Source organism: Rhinopithecus roxellana, chromosome 20 (assembly GCF_007565055.1).
Source record: "Rhinopithecus roxellana isolate Shanxi Qingling chromosome 20, ASM756505v1, whole genome shotgun sequence".
Lineage (NCBI taxonomy): Eukaryota > Metazoa > Chordata > Mammalia > Primates > Cercopithecidae > Rhinopithecus > Rhinopithecus roxellana.
Genome location: NC_044568.1, coordinates 64,057,650 through 64,076,706, shown reverse-complemented (window position 1 = coordinate 64,076,706; position 19,057 = coordinate 64,057,650). Strand labels below are relative to the sequence as shown.

General features: G+C 50.9%; 1 protein-coding gene across 2 annotated transcripts in view; it reads left to right on the top strand.

Annotated features, from left to right (window-relative positions):
* The window catches only part of ST3GAL2 (ST3 beta-galactoside alpha-2,3-sialyltransferase 2), a 60,864-nt gene that overhangs the window by 8,991 nt on the left and 32,816 nt on the right, over window positions 1–19,057 (top strand). Inside the window, exon 1 of one of the 2 annotated variants that reach the window (XM_030924911.1) lies at window positions 6,809–7,378. The exons of the other annotated variant lie outside the window; for it this stretch is intronic. The gene's annotated coding sequence lies outside the window, so the exon portion shown is untranslated. Of the gene's footprint in view, window positions 1–6,808; window positions 7,379–19,057 lie in introns of those variants that run through there. 2 annotated transcript variants of the gene reach the window in all.

Sequence of the window (19,057 nt, the reverse complement as noted above, 5' to 3'; positions counted from 1 at the left end):
GAGTTCAAGCCTAGCCTGGCCAATATGGCAAAATCCAATCTCTGCTAACAAGACAAAAAATTAGCCGGGTGTGGTGGAGGGTTCCTGTAATCCCAGCTACTGGGGAGGCTGAGGCCGGAGAATCACTTGAACCCGGGAGGCGGAGGTTGCAGTGAGATCACACCATGTCACTCGAGCCTGGGCAACAAGAGCGAAACTCTGCCTCAAAAAGAAAAAAAGAAAAAAAAAATTAAAGCCCTGCTCAGGGATTCACTCTTAAGCCATCTGGTCAACCTGACAGAAGCCCGCCACAGCCTGAGTGGGGAGGTAGTACTGGGAACCCAGGAGGTCATCGTGAGGGCCAGATGTCTGTGGGAATTGGCTTGAACTTTCTCCTAACCTGTTTGGATGCGTTAAACAGCAACCAGCCTGCTCTGGCATCTGCCTGAGAACTCAGGCTCCTGCAGCTGAGGGAACTGTGCTTGGTTCCCCTGCGTCCAGTATTTCCTCACCCCCACTTCCAACTCCTGCTCTGTTCTGGATTCAGGCAGAAAACTCCATCTGGTCTCTTTCCTCCCTTCTTTTTTTTTTTTTTTTTTTTGAGACGGAGTCTCGCTCTGTCGCCCGGGCTGGAGTGCAGTGGCCGGATCTCAGCTCACTGCAAGCTCTGCCTCCCGGGTTTACACCATTCTCCTGCCTCAGCCTCCCGAGTAGCTGGGACTACAGACGCCCGCCACCTCGCCCGGCTAGTTTTTTGTATTTTTTAGTAGAGACGGGGTTTCACCATGTTAGCCAGGATGGTCTCGATCTCCTGACCTCATGATCCGCCCGTCTCGGCCTCCCAAAGTGCTGGGATTGCACGCTTGAGCCACCGCGCCCGGCCTTTCCTCCCTTCTTACTCTGGCCACCATTTAGGTCCTGGGGTGACTGTTAATAGGATTCCCAGTTTTTTATTTGCCAAGTTCTCCCCCACCCTTTTATGTCCTGTGCTCTGCTCTAGCCAGGTTTTGTCCCAAAGCCAGGGTGGGAGGTGGAATCACAGACATCCTGGGAGGCGCTGGGTCAGCCTCACAGCCACGTGGCAGATCTGTGAGGAGTTGAGAACCCGCTTGGAAGGGGCGGGGTCGGATCTCATTATAGAGAAGAGGAGGAAGGTAGTGAGGAAAAGGCCACACATACCAAGATACAAAGGCCTGAACTGAGAAGGCTGGGGACATTTGGGGACCTTGAGGAGTCCAGTTTGAGCAGAGCATAAGGTTTCCTGGATAGTGTCCAAGAGGGAGGGGTAGGATAGAGGGGTCTGGGGAGAGATGGGCCCCAAGCCCCACCCTAGCAGGGAGGAAGGGGCAGGCTTTCCGGCAGCCTCTGGCTGTCCTGGGCTGGTCACAAAGAATTGTGCTTACAGGAAGTGTGGGAGGGGTTGTTAATGGCAGTTTGTTCACAGGCTGCAAAGCTGCCAAAGGTCAGTCTGATAAGAGGCAAGAGATAGACTCCTTGAGTTTTGTAATGCCAGATAGCTGCCTTCTCTTAGCTGGCCCCACAGATACTGAGTTGATTTTGGTGCTGCTGCCGATCTGTCACCTCCTGCTGAAATACACAGCCCCTGGCTTTGGCCCAGCTGGGTTTCCCCTGCCTGGCCACCAGCTCCCTTTCCCATCTGCGGTCAGCTGTGCACTGGGGGAGGGGACAAACCTGGCAAGACTGAGCTCATTCTGAGCCTGACTCAGGAGTTTGAAGCCTCCCCAGGAGTGGTGCCAGGGCTGTGGATGGAGCAGTGACTTCCAGACCCTTTCCTTTCCATTTTGGTCTCAGGGTTATCCTGCAGCCCAGCCAGCCAGACCTGGGGCCTTTGGGGAGTTCCGCCTTTAGCCCAGAACATTGGGAGGTCTGGCTTTTGTGCTGAGAGGAATTAGAGATGGGGATCTGATGAGATTTGCTTATGTGAAGACCACTTTGGCTTCCCTATGAAGAAGGAGTTGAAGGGGGTCTGTTTAGTAGATCTGGGGCTTAAGTGGTTAGGAGGCTGCTGGAGGTGAAGAATGACATTTCCTTGGATGGAGTGATGATTGTAGACAGAGCAAGAAATTGAAAGATCTGAGAGACATTTCAGTGGTAAAAATTAGTTGAGATTTGTAATAGATTGGCTGTGAGAGATTGAGGAAGGAGGGCTCACATATGACTCTTATGGTTCAGAGTTAGATGGAAGGGGGTTCCTTTCCCAGAAATTGGCAATACAGAAAGAAGACTGGGTTTGGCCGGGCCCGGTGGCTCACACATGTAATCCCAGCACTTTGGAAGCCCGAGGCGGGCGGATCACGAGGTCAGGAGATTGAGACCAGCCTGGCTAACATGGTGAAACCCTGTCTCTACTAAAAATACAAAAATTAGCCGGGCGTGGTGGCGGGTGCCTGTAGTCCCAGCTACTCAGGAGGCTGAGGCAGGAGAATTGCTTGAACCTGGGAGGTGGAGCTTGCAGTGAGCCGAGATCACGCCACTGCACTCCAGCCTGGGCGACAGAGCGAGATTCCGTCTCAAAAAAAAAAAAAAAGACTGGGTTTGAGGGGCTTGGATTATGCATGAGTTTCGTTTGGAGCAGGTTGAGTTTGAGATACTTTTGGGATACCTCTAAGGTATATCGTCTAAAGGATAGCGTCCAGAAATTAGTGGGACAGATGGATCTGGTGTTTAGGGGCGTGGCTGGCACCATTTGAAAAGCCAGAGATGGTCAGGTATGGTGGCTTGCATCTGTAATCTCAGCACTTTGGGATGCTGAGGTAAGAGGATTGCCTAAGCCCAGGAGTTCGAGACCAGCCTGGGAAACAGGGAGACCATGTCAGTACAAAATATTTTATAAAGTAGCTGGGAATGGTGTACATACCTGTGGTCCCCCTACTCAGGAGGCTGAGGTGGGAGGATTACTGGAGCTTGGGAGGTCAATCCTGCAGTGAAACATTTTTGCGCCACTGCACTCCAGCCTGGGCAGCAGAGCGAGACCTTTTCTCAAAATAAATAATAATAAAATAAAATAAAATAAAATAAAATAAAATAAAATAAAATAAAATAAAATAAATAAAATATAATATAATAAAACAAAACAAAACAGAAAAAGAAAATTCAGAGATAATTCTTAAAGGTTGAAAAACACTTTTGGGCCAGGCGTGGTGACTCATGCCTGTAATCCCAGCACTTTGGGAGGCTGAAGTGGGTGGATCACCTGAGGTCAGAAGTTCAAGACCAGCCTGACCAACATGGAGAAACCCCGTCTCTACTAAAAATACAAAATTAGTTGGAGTGGTGGTGCATGCCTGTAATCCCAGCTACTCAGGAGGCTCAGGCAGGAGAATCGCTTGAACCCAGGAGGCAGAGGTTGTGGTGAGCCAAGATTGCACCATTGCACTCCAGTCTAGGCAACAAGAGTGAAACTCCGTCTCAAAAAAAAGAAAGAAAAAACACGTTTGAAGGCTGGGTGCGGTGGGTCACACCTGTAATCCCCTCACTTTGGAGGCTGAGGCAGGTGGATTGACTGAGGTCAAGAATTCAAGACCAGCCTGGCCAACCTGGTGAAACCCCATGTCTACTAAAAATATAAAGAATTAGCCAGGTGTGATGGCACACACCTGTAGTCCCAGCTACTCGGGAGGCTGAGGCAGGAGAATCGCTTGAACCCGGGAGGCGGAGGTTGCAGCGAGCAGAGATTGTGCCATTGCACTTCAGCCTGGGTGACAGAGTGAGATTCAGTCTCAAAAAAAAAAAAAAAGGCTTTGGCCCCCATAGTGCATTACAAGATGAGAAATGAAATGTGGGATCTTAACTTCCTGTTACGTTCTGTATTCACGGTCATGTTCCTTTTTCCTGACGACTTCAGCTGGTTCAAGGTACTCCTAGACAGCAAAAGGCATGGCACCCTCCCCTGCTGAGGCTTCCCTGTGGTTGGGGAACTCTGATGGTGGGCAGTTTTTACTCCAGACCACCCCGGAAGGCCATGCAGTCACGGTCTCCCTCACCATCCATGTGTCTGGGCAGTTCTCTGGCTGGAGAAGGACTTCAGTCCTGGCCAGAACTGAGCCACTGCCAGGAATCCCTGAACATCAGTACCCAGATCACTTCTGCCCTTGTGGGCCTCTGAGCTAGGTCGATTTATCAAGGATAGGGATTTTAGAGGCAGGTTCAGGGCAGCCCTTCTGCATTAGATGTCAAGTAAGTAGTGGTTTTTTTTTGTTTTTGTTTTTGTTTTTGAGACGGAGTTTCGCGCTTGTTACCCAGGCTTGAGTGAATGGTGCGGTCTCAGCTCACTACAACCTCCATCTCGAGGGTTCAAGTGAGTCTCCTGTCTCAGCTTCCTGAGTAGCTGGATTACAGGCATGCACCACCATGCCTGGCTAGTATTGTATTTTTAGTAGAGGACTGGGTTTCTCCATGTTAGTTAGGCTAGTTTCAAACTCCCGACCTCAGGTGATCCGCCCGCCTCGGCCTCCCAAAGTGCTGGGATTACAGGTGTGAGCCACCGTGCCCTGCCAAGTAAGTAGCTTTATAAAGTTCTTGGCCAGGCATGGTGGCTCACACCTGTAATCCCAGCGCTCTGGGAGGCTGAGGCAGGCAGATCACCTGAGGTCAGGAGTTCGAGACCAGCCTGACCAACATGGAGAAACCCCGTCTCTACCAAAAATACAAAATTAACCAGTCATGGTGGTGCATGCCTGTAATCCCAGCTGCTCAGGAAGCTGAGGCAAGAGAATTGCTTGAACGCGGGAGGTGGAGGTTGCAGTGAGCCGAGATTGCGCCACTACATTCCAGCCTGGGCAACAAGAGCAAAACTCTGTCTCAAAAATAAGCAAATAAGAAAAAAGAGGCCGGGCGCGGTGGCTCAAGCCTGTAATCCCAGCACTTTGGGAGGCCGAGACGGGCGGATCACAAGGTCAGGAGATCGAGACCATCCTGGCTAACATGGTGAAACCCCGTCTCTACTAAAAATACAAAAAACTAGCCGGGCGAGGTGGCGGGCGCCTGTAGTCCCAGCTACTCCGGAGGCTGAGGCAGGAGAATGGCGTAAACCCGGGAGGCGGAGCTTGCAGTGAGCTGAGATCCAGCCACTGCACTCTAGCCTGGGCGACAGAGCAAGACTCCGTCTCAAAAAAAAAAAAAAAAAAAAAAAAAAAAAAGAAAAAAGATAGAAAATAAAATAAAGTTCTTGCAAATGAAATGGAAAATGGTTGCACGTAGTGTAAGATTGTATCATTTGGACTTCTTTAATTATACTGGCCAAAAATCCAATTTGAAGTGCCCTTTGATGTAAGGGAAACCTTTGACTCAGGTGCCTGTGGGTATGACTGGCCACACACAGGGAAAATAATGCCGCTCTTGGTTCCCACGTGATGGAAGGTGCCTGCTCGTAGCACAGGCCTCTTTCCTCTCAGCATCTCTTCTCAAGGTGCCTTCTGGAGTCCTGAGTTCACTCTGATATGGAGCCTGTGTCCAAACCTGAACCAGGCACTGTGGCTGGGTGCATTGGTGCCCTGATTGGCCAAGCCTGGGTTACAGGGCACAGAGATGGCAGCTGGGGAGAGATGGTTCCCCAAAGACCTGTTGTTCATGATAAAGATGTCTTGTATTGAGCTGGGCATGGTGATACATGCCTGTAGTCCCCACTGCTTGGGAAGCTGAGGTGGAAGAATTGCTTGAGCCCAAAAGTTCAAATACAGCCTGGTCAACATAAAAAAAGATGTGATAGGCCAGGCGCAGCAGCTCACGTCTGTAATTCCAGCACTTTAGGAGGCCGAGGTGGACGGATCACCTGAGGTCAGTAGTTCAAGATCAGCCTGGTCACCATGGTGAAACCCTGTCTCTGATAAAGATACAGAAATTAGCTGGGTGTGGTGATGTGCACCTGTAGTTCCAGCTTCTCAGGAGGCTGAGGCAGGAGAATTGCTTGAACCCAGGAGGCAGAGGTTACAGTGAGCTGAGATCGTGCCACTGCACTCCAGCCCGGGTGACAGAGTGAGACTGTCTCAGGAAAAAAAAAAATAATAATAAGTGATATATTGAGGTAGTGGTAGGTACCATTTTGACCTGTGAGACCATGCTTTGCTGTAGTTCTGTTGCCATTTATTAATTTACCTTGTTAAAAATTGAATGTTAGAATGTAAAATGGAACTTAAAATCGTTAAGTCATAGCCGGGCATAGTGGTTCACGCCTGTAATCCCAGCACTTTGGGAGGCTGAGGCAAGCAGATCACCTGAGATTGGGAGTTCGAGACCAGCCTGACCAACATGGAGAAACTTTGTTTCTACTAAAAATACAAAAAAAAATTAGCTGGGCATCATGGCACATGCCTGCGATCTCAGCTACTCAGAAGGCTGAGGCAGGAGAATCGCTCGAACCCAGGAGGTGGAGGTTGTGGTGAGCCGAGATTGCGCCATTGCACTCCAGCTTGGGCAACAAGAGCGAAACTTCATCTCAAAAAAAAAAAAAAAAAAAAAAAAAAAATCATTGAGTCATTCCATTTGCAGATCAGGAAGTGAAAGTTGAGAAATTTGCCCAAGGTCCCCAAACCAGGAGGTAGAAGAACTGAGGCAAGAACCCAGGTTGTCTGAAGTGCAGGCAAGAGGCTCTTTCCAGTATGGAGTACTGACTTTTTTGTTTGTTTTTAGATGGAGTCTTTCTCTGTCACCCAGGTTGGAGTGCAGTAGCTCAGTCTTGGCTCATTGCAGCCTCCGCCTCCCAGGTTCAAGCGATTCTCCTGCCTCAGCCTCCCCGGTAGCAGGGACAACAGGTGTGTGCCACCATTCCCGGCTAGTTTTTTGTATTTTTAGTAGAAATGGGATTTCACCATTGGCCAAGCTGGATTCAAACTCCTGACCTCAGGTGATCTGCCCGACACAGCCTCCCAAAGTGCTGGGATTACACGCGTGAGCCACCACACCCAGCCTAAAGTGTTGATTTTTATGGCAAATGGTCCCTTCCTCCTAATGGCCCAGGGGAGATCTATGTGTGGCTAGGTCCTGTCTGAGATGGAGACATTCGGTGACATCAGCTTCCTGAATGCCTACCCTCCTGTGCTGTTTCTTGCTGGCACTGGGATGAGGACGTGGCTCTGGTGTGGCTGTGCTTTCTGGATTCTGTTGAGAGATTTGGGGCAAGTCGTGCTGCCTCTCTGTCTCCTTCTTTGGAAGAGAATGCCCAGGACAGTGGTGCCAGTTTCAGGTACAGAAAAACAAAAATAGCGCTCTTTTGGACTCAGTTCTCTGTCACCTCCAATTTGTGAGGGGACAGGTATTTGACTCAGCTTGGCAAAGCCAGGAGTGGGGTGTTGTAGTAAGAGCTCAGCAGTGTGCTCTGGGCTCTGAGTATCTGACTTAAGAGGAGACCTCAGTTCGGTCTTACACAGGCTTCTTACCTCAGGTGAGTCACTTTGCGGCAGTCTCTGTGCCAGAGGTCAAGGCTGCCCCTATGAGGGCTTTGGGCTCTTTGAGGGCATGGTGTTATGTGTATATTAACAAAATGCTGGTGCGCCTGGGAACTTTGGGGCAGTGCTCACCAGCTCCTGAGTTCTCGGGAGTGAAGTTTTGGACTGGATGCCTCTTTCATTCTGAGCCTCTCCCTCCTGTGTCTTTCCTTTTGCCCTTCAGATGTTTGCTGACAGCCAGTTCTCTCCCAAACTGTCTGCCAGCCCAGACTGACCTGTCTGCCTCTCCTGCTCGGTGCTCAGAGCACCCTGCCTGTTTATGCCTGAGGCCGGTTCTAACTGGTCCCCTAGTCCCGTCTCTCACACACCTGTTCCCTTTGGCTTAGCCATAGTGTCGCCTCTCGTCCCTGTTTCCTTCCTCTCTGTGAGGCTGAAACTCAATGTTACTTGGGGATATAGCACTCCACAGCCTACAGTCTTTGCTTATTTAATCTTTGCAGGGAGTGTGTGAGGTTAGTAGGTAGGCATTAGCATGCTCATTTTACAAATGGAGGACCTGAGGCCCAGAGAGGTATGATTTGCCCAGACACACAGCTGCTTTGCTATTGAGCACAGCCAGTCCTGGAATCAAAGTCCTCTGGCATTGGTCCATCATTCACTGTGAAATGTTAGTGCAGGCTGGGCATGGTGGCTCAGGCCCATCCAGCACTTTCAGAGGCTGAGACAGGAGGGTTGGGGTCAGGAGTTCAAGACCAGCCTGGGCAACATAGCGAGACCCTGGCTTTACAAAAACAAGCAATAACAAGAAACAAAATGGTAACTCATAGGCATGAGTTAACCACATGTGGGGTGGGGATGCCCTAGCCTCACAATGGGGAGACAAGGGGCTTGAAAGCAGAGTCAGGCATGGTGTTGTGCGCACCTGTGGTCCCAGCTGCTCAGGAGGCTGAGGCTCAGGCAGGAGGTCAAGACTGCAGTGAGCCATGAACCCACCACTGCACTCCAGCCTGGGCTGGAGTAAGACCTTGTCTCAAAGACTGATGGGATTTGAAAGCGGGCCCTGGGCCCCACCTCCTCACAGCCCCAGTCCCTGATAGCACCATCATGTGGGCGATGCCTGTGTAACCCCAAGCTATGTAATAAAGCCAGACAACAAAGACAGCTCCCTGGGGGCCACTGTAATGGACCAAGGTCTGTGTATCCCTCCTTTCCACATCCCCCCAAACTTGACAACAGCAGTGCATGGCACAATGGATGTTGTCTTGGCAGGGAGCTTATAACTCAGCTTAGACCAGATCCAGGAGGACAGGTCAGTCCATGAGGAAGGGCAGCAGGGACCAAGGAGGGCCCCTGGCCTCCCCCGCCCTGATTTTTCTCACCAGGAATGAGGCTCAGAGGCGGTGCCAGGGAAAGGCCCACTTTGGGCCTACTCACAGCAGCAATAGTGCCACTTTCCAGAGGTGGTGAACTGATTCCCTAGCAACCAGGGGCCCTGCCTGAGTAGGTCACAGCAGTAGTCGGCTCCTCAGGAAAGAGGAAGACTGCTCAGCTGGAGCTCGGGACACATGAAGGCAGGTGTGTGCTGGGCTCTCAGGGCACTGTCCTCCCCAGCCCATCTCCCAGGGCTGAACCTTAGTGACAGGGTGTGGGGCAGCGATGCTTCCCAAAGCCACCTGCAGGGTTGGTGCTGGAAGTTATCCGATGGCACTAAGCTGGCCATGGGCTCTCAGTGACCTCTCTTCCTAGCTGGAACTTCCAGGGTCCCTGTTGGACAGGAAGTGTCCAGAGGACACAGCAGCTGAGCAAGGGGCCCACCTCTGGTTCCCTCCGTCTTTTCCTTTGTGTTTCTGTACCTTCACTCTGGAGGGCTAGGCGGGGGGACATGACTTCCTTTTAGTCTTGTGGTCCAAGCATGGATGCAAACACCTTCCTTGAGTTTCCATGAGCATAGCTGCCACAGGCTGACCTTTCCAAAAGACATTACTAAATATAAAAGGAGAACAAAAGAAAGCTAAAGATAGGGTGTGTGAAGAATAAAAACAGCCTGGCTCACAAAGAACAAGTTACTGGTTTGTTTCCAGGGCTTTCGGACCCGGCCGTGTTATTCCCCTTCCAGGAGATAACCACCTCCAAGGCCAGCAGACCTCTGCACATCCTTTTGCCAGGCTCTTTGGCCTCCGAGTGCTGGCTTGTCCACTGTCTAGGTTGTGTTCTAGGACCCGTGCCACCAGGAATCCTCTCCAGACTACTTGACCACCCTGTGGTCAGATCTCTGTTCTGCCCTCTTCTCTACCCAGGGCTGCTGGTTGTGGTGGTGGAGGGAGGGATGCCTGTTTCCCTAGGTCTCCCAGGTGATTGGCACCTATGTGACTGGACCTTTTAGGAGTGTAGTATTGTTCCAAGTAGGCCTTGGAATATGACCTACCTCTTGCCATACTGCTCAGGCCAGTTTAGCCCATGAGCTGCCATGCAAAAGGCTTTCTCCAACATCTGATCTTGGCAGAAACTATACAAGTCTCCCCACCTGGTTCCTTCCTCCCACTGGGTCACAAGAATAGAAACTGATAAGAAGTTGGCCTGGTTGATGGAAGTTTTTTGGGTAGGCTGGGGAAAAGATTGTTCTAAGTTTGGAGCGGGGCACAAAAAAAGCCCCACCACATGTCAATGAAGGAAGTAGATAAGATCCTGGCCAAAAAGTTCAGTTTCTAGCCTATGGTGTCAGCTCTGCGTCCTGCTTAGCATTTGGGCGGGGCCCAGGAGCCAGATGTGACTCGAGGCTGCTGCTTGCTGGGCATGTGCAGTATGCCCATTTCATTCCAGGTGTCCACTTGCAGTCCCAAGAAATCAAAAGAACCACTGCCTCACAGGGAAATGTGGGGGCAGGATAGATTAAGAAGGGGGTCAAGGCCAGGAGTGGTGACTCACGGCTATAATCCTAGCACTTTGGGAGGCTGAGGCGGGCGGATCGCCATAGTTCAAGAGTTTGAGACCAGCCTGGCCAGCATGGCGAAACCCTGTCTCTACTAAAATACAAAAATTAGCCAGGCATAGTGGTGGGCGACTATAATCCTAGCTGCTTAGGAGGCTGGGGCAGGAGAATCACTTGAACCCGGGGGCGGAGGTTGCCAAGATCATGCCATTTCACTCTAGCTTGGGTGAAAGAGCAAAACTTGGTCTAAAAAAAAAAAAAGGAAGGGGGGGCCAAATTGTCAGTTGTGGTGTCTCTACCCCACTGATAACTTAGGAGCCCTTTGGAGGGATTTGCCTGGTACAAAGTAGGCCTCCATACCTGCAGCCTGGACTGTTGCTGTCACCATAGTGCCTGGCCCCAGTGGCTCTGGCAGACACCCCACCTTGGTAGCTTGGCTAGGCAGGAGGATGAAAGGTTATAGGCAGAGGCCATACCAACCCAGTGGAGGAGGCGAGGTCTGTGACTGGGGCTGATGATGAGAAAGAACCTTGTGTTCACCTGTACCTTTGAGTGTGATGCCAGCACTAGCCAGGCGAGCGAGCTGCTCCGACCTCTGGCCACCAGGCTGGGACAGGAAAGCCTCTGAGACCAGAGGCTGCTGCACCCCCAGGGCCTCATGTCCCACAATCTCTCAGCAAGATTCTCAGGGGCTTAGCTTGTCCTGTGTGTTGGAGCTTTGGGCTGAGCCTGTTTCAGTATGCCAGCCGGGTCACTGTGCCACTGCCCTCTGGTTTGCAGAGGGCCTCTGCCTATGCAGTGACTCCACAGACCCCGTCTTGCAGCTTTCCTTTCCACTGAAGCAGTCACTTCCTCTGCTGCCTGGCTCCCTGTCTTGCGGGTTCGCAGTGCTGGTGGTTGGATTGTGACCTCTCTCCTGGTATTTTCTCCCCTATTCTCACATCCCTCACAGGATCTGGGGATAGATGGTGGATTTTTTTTTTTTTTTGAGACGGAGTCTCGCTCTGTCGCCCAGGCTGGAGTGCAGTGGCCGGATCTCAGCTCACTGCAAGCTCTGCCTCCCGGGTTTACGCCATTCTCCTGCCTCAGCCTCCCAAGTAGCTGGGACTACAAGCGCCCGCCACCTCGCCCAGCTAGTTTTTTGTATTTTTTAGTAGAGATGGGGTTTCACCGTGTTAGCCAGGATGGTCTCGATCTCCTGACCTTGTAATCCGTCCGTCTCGGCTTCCCAAAGTGCTGGGATTACAGGCTTGAGTCACCGCGCCCGGTCAATGGTGGATTTTTAAGTCCAGTCCTTCAACTCTGGGCCACAAAGACTGTGGCCTGGAGGTTCCAGAGCATATCTCCTCTTTTCCTTGGTATGCATGGGTGGGACTTGGAGGTACCCTAGCTTAGCCCCTTGCCATCAGCCCCTGCTGGGGATCTGGCAGGCCTGAGCCTTTTCCAGGGTGGCCAGCCTGCCGGAGCTTATAGTGGAGGGAGGGTAGGAACCAGACCAGAGTCCCTTGCCATGGTCCACCCTTGATGTTGACATCCAAGAGTTGGGAGAGGGGGAGGGAATGCCCTGCCCTCCCTGCCACTTTGTGTGAGTCGCCCTGGCTGGGCTCCTTAGGAGAGCGTTTGTGTCCCTGCCCTGGAGTCTCCTCTTCCTGCTGTGTGCCCTTGCTCGGGGTTGTTCCAGGAAGCCTCTGGTGTGGGGGGCTGTGTTGCCACCAGCTGATTTCCTGCCCCAGGTGCGTGGGTAGGGGAGGAGAAGGTTGAAGGTTACCTGGAGAAATCGCTCACTTTGCTTCCCTTTCACCCCTCTCCTGGAGAGGACAGCAGAGTGCGCAGACGTTCTCTTCTAACCCTCTCACACCCAACCTGGTCCTCCACAACCAGGCTAGAGCGTGTCTATGTATCTGGGGAAGCCAGGGCTTGGGAAGGAGTGGACTGATCCATGTTTTGTGAAGGTCAAGGAAGGCCCACTTTGATGAGGGTGAGTTTGGCAGGGAGCATGGTCCTGCTCGCCGAGGGGGGCTTTAAGTAGAGGACTACGTCTGCCTTTTCCTCCTTGAAGCCCCAGCTCTGCCCTCAGCAGTAGTGCCCTGCTGGTGCTTAGTATTCCTGTCACTAGCTCTGCCTCCTTAGAGAGGGGAAAGTCTCCAGTTGGGACCCTGGGATGCCAGTCTCTGAGGTCAGCTGCCCCTGATACCTTGGCAGCCCTCCTGGAGGAAGGATAGCTGTCAAAGCCAAGGAGCCCTGACTTTGTGGTAGGCTGGAGGGCTTGCAGGAAGTCCTCAAAACAGGAGCTCCACCGCTGTGCTCCTTGACAGAGGAGGAAGCTGGCCTGATTGTTTCCTGAGAGGACCCACCAGACCGTAGGAAAAAGGGCTTGGCTAACGGGTCAATGAGGGTTGTTCCCAGTCTGGCTGCCACTGCCTGGTGTCGATCAATAACTGTTGGCAGAACACGCAAATCTTGTGTTTTTCTCTTGTGATTCAAAGCATACTCCAGACATGCAGATGAGCGCAGAAGGAAACAGAGGACCCTGACAGCTCCTCAGTGGCTCCTTATTATACATCCGCGGCGTGACCAAGATCAGAATCATAAGCAGTGATGAGCAGCCAAGCTACCTGGCGTTCTGAATCCTGTCTTGAAAGGAAATCAGAGCAGACTGTCAGCACCTTAGTCCCTTCACCCTGGGAGATATGTGGTCCAGTTTAATGGCCCCTTGGAGGCCATCAGAGGGCAGGGTTGGGAGATGAACTTCTAACACTCCCCCCGCCCCCCAGCCATGCCATGCCACCCCACATTCTCCAGACCCTCTCTGGCTTCCCCTGGGCTACCGTTTATTTATCCCACTTCCTACTTCCTCCAGAAGTCTCCCCTGGAGACTTGGGTTCCTCCCCCTGTCTCCTACCTTCAGGGTCTTCCACTCTTCTTCTGTCTCTGTTAATGTCTGAGGCTTTTGGCTCTGCAGAGAAACTCCTTATTATAATAACTTTATATTCTAGAATCTTGTTCCTGCCTTGTGGCTCTCTGGCCTCAAGACTCAGGGAGCTGTTTAGAACCACCTCAGGTCAGGCCTCTGCTCTGCAGGGTGTGCTAAAGTGGGGGCTGGGGAAGGGTCACGACCATGTTCCATAGGATGGACACACACCCTCCTCTGCTGGGTCTAGGGGCGAGGATCAACCAAGGTAGAGCTGGCCCTGAAACCGCAACCTTCCTGGAGGCTGGTGCCTGCTGGGAGTGGGGCCCCAGGGAGGCGAGTTCCTGTGAGAAGCGGGGGCTGAGAAGGTGGAGCAGGGCTGGGGTGCTGTGGAGCCAGAGTGAGGGCTGTGCGGGAGGGGTTTGTGCCTTGTGATGCCATGGGGCTCCTGCAGAGCTATGGCCCTCAGTCTGCCCAACCCAGGACCATAACCATGGAGTTAGAGCTTTATGTGTGCCTTTATGTAATCCTCATGGAACCCCTTCTAGATGGGCGCTATTCCCATTGCATAGATCAGGACGATGAGAGAAGTTACATGGTCAATAGCTGACAAGTGGCAAACCCACAATGTGAATCCAAGTTCTGCTAGGCACTTTCTTCATCTCGAGATGCTTTGAGCCGAGGTGAACGGGTGAGCGATCTGGAAAGCCCCAGCTGGGAGAACTGCAGCCTGCGGTGCTTAGGGGAGTGAGCTGCAGGAGTTCCAGGTCAGCAGCTGTGGCGGATGTCTGTTGCCGGGCCCTTAAGAGTAGCACGCTTCCACTGTCCCTGCTGTGGTCAGGCAGCTGCTTCAGCTTTACACGCACACCCCTTTCCCACAAGCTTGGATTTGCTCAATCTGGTTTGTACCTGAGGCCTCATGTTTCTGGGTGGTCCAAGAGAAGTTAGGGAAAGCTCTCACTTGTAGAATGTCAGAAATGGAAAAGTGGGGGCAGAATATAATTATCACTTTAATATGCATACTTATGTAATTCATAATAATAGTTTCAAAGCATTTTTTATAACCATCATTTCTTTTGATTTTTATAGCCCTGGGCTTATGTAGAGAGATGATACACTCAGTTGGGCAAGCATTTATCGATGCCTCCTATATGCAGGACAGTGCTAGGCGCTGCAGTGGTACGGAGATGAGGAATTAAATAGCATTGTCTCTGTACCCTGAGAGTTCTTAGGGTTTATAAGTGAGAGACACATACATGTCTTTTTAGTTTCAGTGTAGAATCTTAATAAATGTGGGCCAGATTTGGCTTGGGATCCAAATTAGTTTGTAAACCTTAGAGAGTAGGGTCTGATAAGAGATGAGGCTGGGGGAGAACCAGGTTTGGGCATCTCTGAATGCTATTTATGTTAAGGATCTTGACCTCGGCTGCATGAATAAGGGCACCCCATCTCATGCTTTTGAAATACATTAGCAGCTGAAAGAAATAGGTAAAACTGGAAATCACAGTGGTGGTCAGCAGTAACCAGCGCTGAGATCATCGAGGAGGAAGAGAGTGGAGGTAGGATTGCTTCCTTTTGATTGTTAAAGAATCTTGGAAGCTGGGCACATTGGCTCGCTCCTGTAATCACAGCACTTTGGGAGGCCGAGGTGGGTGGATCACTTGAGGTCAGGAATTTGAGACCAGCCTAGGCAACATGGTGAAACCCCATCTCTACTAAAAATACAAAAATTAGCCGGGCGTGGTGGTGTGCGCCTGTAGTCCCAGCTACTCAGGAGGCTGAGGCAGGAGAATCGTTTGAACCTGGGAGACAGAGGTTACAGTGGGTTGAGATCACACCACTGCAGTCCAGTCTCGATAGAGCGAGAGCCCATCTGAAAGAAAGAAAGAAAAGAAAGAAAGAAAGAAAGAGAGAGAGAGAGGGAGGGAGGGAGGGAGGGAGGGGGAGAGAAAGAAAGAACCTTGGAGCCTGGGCAATAAAGCAAGACCCCATCTCTACAAAAATAAAATAATCAGCTAGGTGTGGTGACATGTGCCTCCCAGCTACTTGGGGGGCTGCAGCAGGAGGATCACTCGAGCCATGGAGTTTGAGGTTGCAGTGAGCCGTCATCACATCACTGCACTTCACTCTGGGGGAGAGAGGGAGACCCTGTCTCTAATTAAAAGAAACAAAATAGCCTTTCTTCTTGGCCAGGCAAGGTGGCTCATGCCTGTAATCTCAGCACTTTGGGAGGCCTAAGGTCAGTGTAAGGTTAGCCGAGAGACAGGACGAGAAAGCAGGGGGGCGAGAGAGAGGATGAGAGAGAGAGAGAGAGAGAGAGAGAGAGAGAGAGAGAGAGAGAGAGAGAGAGAGACCGACCGAGAGAGACCGACCCAAGGTCAAGTGAATAAGTTTATTAACCTGCCGGGCTACTGCTCCACCACAGTCAGAGGAGACAGCCCTGAGCTTACAAAATGAGGGGTTTATATGGGGGAGAGAGACCCTGGGGTTGTTTGTCAGTTAACTTTACCATATATTATCTCATGACTGGCTTACAATATATTATCTTGTGAAAACAGGAATTTACAAGAGGGCATAACTTAGGTTTATCCACGTTTCTCATGACTTTCCCCGTGCCGCCTGGAGGGCTGTAATCTAGTAAGTTTGGTGACCTTGCTGTGGCGCCTAGATAAGGGTTCAGGAATGCAGCTGCAGAGTATTCAGGATAACTGTCAACTGCATTGTGGCAGAGGGGGCCTGGGGCAGCTTGTCCCTAACAGTCAGGAGTTTAAAACCAGCCTGGCCAACATGGCGAAATCCCATCTCTGCTAAAAATAGAAAAATTGGCCGGGCGCGATGGCTCACGCCTGTAATCCCAGCACTTTGGGAGGCAAAGGTAGGCGGATCACGAAGTCAGGAGATCGAGACTGTCCTGGCTAACACAGTGAAAACCTGTCTCTTCTAAAAAATACAAAAAAATTAGCCAGGCGTGGTAGCCGGCACCTGCAGTCCCAGCTACTTGGGAGGCTGAGGCAGGAGAATGGCGTGAACCCGGGAGGCGGAGCTTGCAGTGAGCCGAGATCACACTACTGCCTGGATGACAGAGTGAGACTCCATCTCAAAAATAAACAGAAACTTGACCTGGAAATTAAAAATAACCTGCTTGGCTTCTTGGTAACAGTTTAGACTAGAATTTGGTTCCTGAATTAATTGTTCTGATTTTCAGTGGAACTTCAGGCTGGGCCTGTGTTGGCAAACTGGGGACTTAAAGAGTCAGATGGGCCTTTCACTGGGGTGTTTATATGGCCAGTGTGCAGTTTTCACTAGTCAGGTGAAAGACTGAAATGAGCAAATGGTGTGGAAGAGACTGAAGTCCCGTGTTACCTGGGTCAGGGAAGGCCTGCCCAGACCGCATCTGAAAGATCCCGTTTGCATGTCTGCACGACCTATCCCATCCCTCTGTGGACTGCAATGAAGGTAGCAGTGGGAATGGGAGAGCAGTTTCAACTGGGCCTTTCAATCAGTTGACCCCAGGGTATCTCAGTCTCCTTCCCTCACTGTGTTGGCTAGAGTTCTATGAATCTTGTTAGAGATGGTTTGATACCTGTTCCCAAGAGATTAGTATTGGCAGGGATGCCCAGTTTCCTGGTACGAATAGTTAAATCCAATTCATCCAGTCAAGATGGCACTGTAAATTTATACTCTAAACACATAGCAGTAATACATAAAAGATAAAATTCTAAAAACATATTCATGCACGCCCCCGCTTTTCTACCCCCCACCACACTCAGCATGATAAATATCCCTGTGGATGAGAAATAGACAGGAACTCAAGGAAGAAAGCCGGGCTCAGAGCGGACCTGCTGGTCTCTGAATCTGGAAGCAGAAATTTGGGATAACAGAGCTATAAAGTGTTACACTTGGAGCATGGAATTAGAGCTAGGAAGTTGCTTGAATGCACAGGTTGGACAGTAGCCTGAGAAAAGTTGCTACTGACCATTTCCTGGGGCTATAGCTTATGTTATGTTTTGTTATGTTATGTTATGTTATGTTATGTTATGTTATGTTATGTTATGTTATGTTGTTATTTTCTGAGATGGAGTTTCGCTCTTGTTGCCCAGGCTGGAGTGCAATGGCATGATCTTGGCTCACCTCAACCTCCGCCTCCTGGGCTCAAGCGATTCTCCTGCCTTAGCCTCTGGAGTAGCTGGGATCACAGGCATGCGCCACCACACCCGGCTAATTTTTGTGTGTGTGTGTATTTTTAGTAGAGACAGGATTTCTCCATGTTGGTCAGGCTGGTCTCGAACTCCTGATCTCAGGTGAACTGCCCAGTTCGGCCTCCCAAAGTGCTGGGATTATAGGCGTGAGTCACCACACCTGGTCAGCTTTTTATTTTTTATAGAGACAGAGTCTCACTCTGTTGCCCAGGGTGGCGTGCAGTGGCAAGATCATGGCTCAGTGCAGCCTTGACTTCCCTGGTTCAAACGATCCTGCCACCTCAGCTTCCCAAGTAACTAGGGCTGTGGGCACTCACCACCACGCCCAGCTAACTTTTTTTTGAGACAGAGTTTCACTCTTGTTGCCCAGGCTGGAGTGTAGTGGCTCGATCCTAGCTCACTGCAACCTCCTCCTCCTGGGTTCAAGTGAGTCTTCTGCTTCAGCCTCCTGAGTAGCTAGGAATACAGGCATCTGCCACCATGCCCGGCTTATTTTTTGTGTGATTAATAGAGATAGGGTTTCACCGTGTTGGCCAGGCTGGTTGTGAACTCCTGATCTCAGGTGATCCACCTGCCTTGGCTTCCCAAAGTACTGGGATTACAGGTGTGAGCCACCATGCCCAGCCTCAAGCCATCCTTTCACCTTTGCCTCTTGACTTTCTGGGACCACAGGCGTGCGCTACCACACCTAATTTTTTTATTTTTTATTATAGAGATGGGGTTTTGCCATGTTGTCTAAGCTAGTTTTGAACTCCTGAGCTCAAGTGATCTGCCTGCCTAGGCCTCCAAAAATGCTGGGATTACAGGTATGAGCCACTGTGCCCAGCCTAGAAATAATATTTAAAGAGATAATGGCTTGGCGCGGTGGCGCAAGCCTGTAATCCCAGCACTTTGGGAGGCCGAGACGGGCGGATCACGAGGTCAGGAGATCGAGACCATCCTGGCTAACACGGTGAAACCCTGTCTCTACAAAAAAATACAAAAAAACTAGCCGGGCGAGGTGGCGGGCGTCTGTAGTCCCAGCTACTCGGGAGGCTGAGGCAGGAGAATGGCGTAAACCTGGGAGGCGGAGCTTGCAGTGAGCTGAGATCCGGCCACTGCACTCCAGCCCGGGCGACAGAGCGAGACTCTGTCTCAAAAAAAAAAAAAAAAAAAAAAGAGATAATGGCTTGAAATAATGACTTGAAATTTCTGATTTGAAAAAACAGCATGAACATCAAACAGGATAAATAATATGTCACTAGATATAATACAGTGAAACTACAGACAGTAGTAGGATTTTATTTTGCTTTCTGAGGCCACGTTGGAGGGCAGTGGCGCAATCACGGCTCACTGTGGCCTTGACCTGCGAGGCTCCCACCCCAGCCTCCTGAGTAGCTGGGCCTACAGAAACATGCCACCATGCCCGGCTAATTTTTGTATTTTTTGTAGAGACAGGGTGTTGTGTTGCCCAGGTTGATCTCAAACTCTTGGTCTAAAGCAATCCGCCCACTGTGGTCTCCCAAAGTGCTGGGATTACAGGCATGAGCTGCCATACCCCACGAGACTAAGAGAGTTAAAAACTACTGGAGTTAAGAAAGAATTCCAAGAATTGACAGTTAGATCACAAATAACATCTTATCAACATTGGGTGCCA